The sequence below is a fragment of the Sinocyclocheilus grahami genome, unplaced genomic scaffold (assembly GCF_001515645.1).
Source record: "Sinocyclocheilus grahami isolate Dianchi unplaced genomic scaffold, SAMN03320097.WGS_v1.1 scaffold9219.1, whole genome shotgun sequence".
In the NCBI taxonomy this organism is placed as follows: domain Eukaryota; kingdom Metazoa; phylum Chordata; class Actinopteri; order Cypriniformes; family Cyprinidae; genus Sinocyclocheilus; species Sinocyclocheilus grahami.
The window spans coordinates 7,950-8,780 of NW_015512466.1; the positions used below are offsets into that span (position 1 = coordinate 7,950).

Below are 831 nucleotides of genomic sequence, written 5' to 3' on the forward strand. Positions count from 1 at the left end.
CATAACAAAAAAGGTTTTTGAACCAAATCACCTACCCTGCCTTTAAAGTATTTTAACAGATAAAAATCACATCAGCTTTAAAGCTGTAAATATATACAGAATTTTGCAAGCTAGGGCAGAGTGTGTGGCTTATTTTCTCCATGCCTACTCGTCAAAAATAAGATATTTTTGTTCTCGGATGGAAACATTTTGTTGTTGCATTAGCAACAGACCACATGTTCTTCTAGCTCTGGTTTGAAGGAAGGCTGAGCACCAGGTGGCTTGTTCATAAGCCAATGGTTTAATCTACCACGCAGGGCAGCCTATTCCAGCTGGACATGGACAACCGAAGGAGGTGAAGCAATCGTAAGTGTATGGACCATTGTGACGGACCAAATACAGGATATTTGTGTAAGTCCGAAACGGGTCAAAGGTGAAGGCCCGCAGATCTCTGAGAGGAAGGGACAGGACGTGAGGCATTGTCCTGAGATTAAAACCAGCTGTTAGATGAGGAAACATCAGTCACAGAGTATCTCTCGCACACACAAACATATGCGTGTGAATAAACACTTGTGAGCAATGTACACATGACATTTGCGCGAATGGATGTGAGGTTATGTACATAGCTAGTTCATAGCTAGTTCTCTCTCATTCACTCACTTGCAGCATATTCAATTGAACACAAACCAGCTGCGGCCTAGACACTTAGCATCAAAATCAAAGAGAAACAGGGCTCGTAAGTTTCGCAAGAGACCAAATTGGCGGGAAAGGACGCAGGGGTTCGTACCTGGGCTGTTCTGCGAGGCAGGGGTTCGTCGTGAGAAACTCTTAACCGCCAAACTCTGTCCTCGC

The 831-nt window shown here is 44.3% G+C and overlaps 1 long non-coding RNA gene across 1 annotated transcript in view; it reads right to left on the bottom strand.

Moving 5' to 3' along the window:
* The window catches only part of LOC107578175 (uncharacterized), a 7,980-nt gene extending 7,149 nt beyond the window's left edge, over positions 1-831 (bottom strand). Inside the window, exon 1 of the long non-coding RNA XR_001608320.1 lies at positions 767-831. This is a non-coding gene — a long non-coding RNA (uncharacterized lncRNA). The remainder of the gene's footprint in view (positions 1-766) is intronic.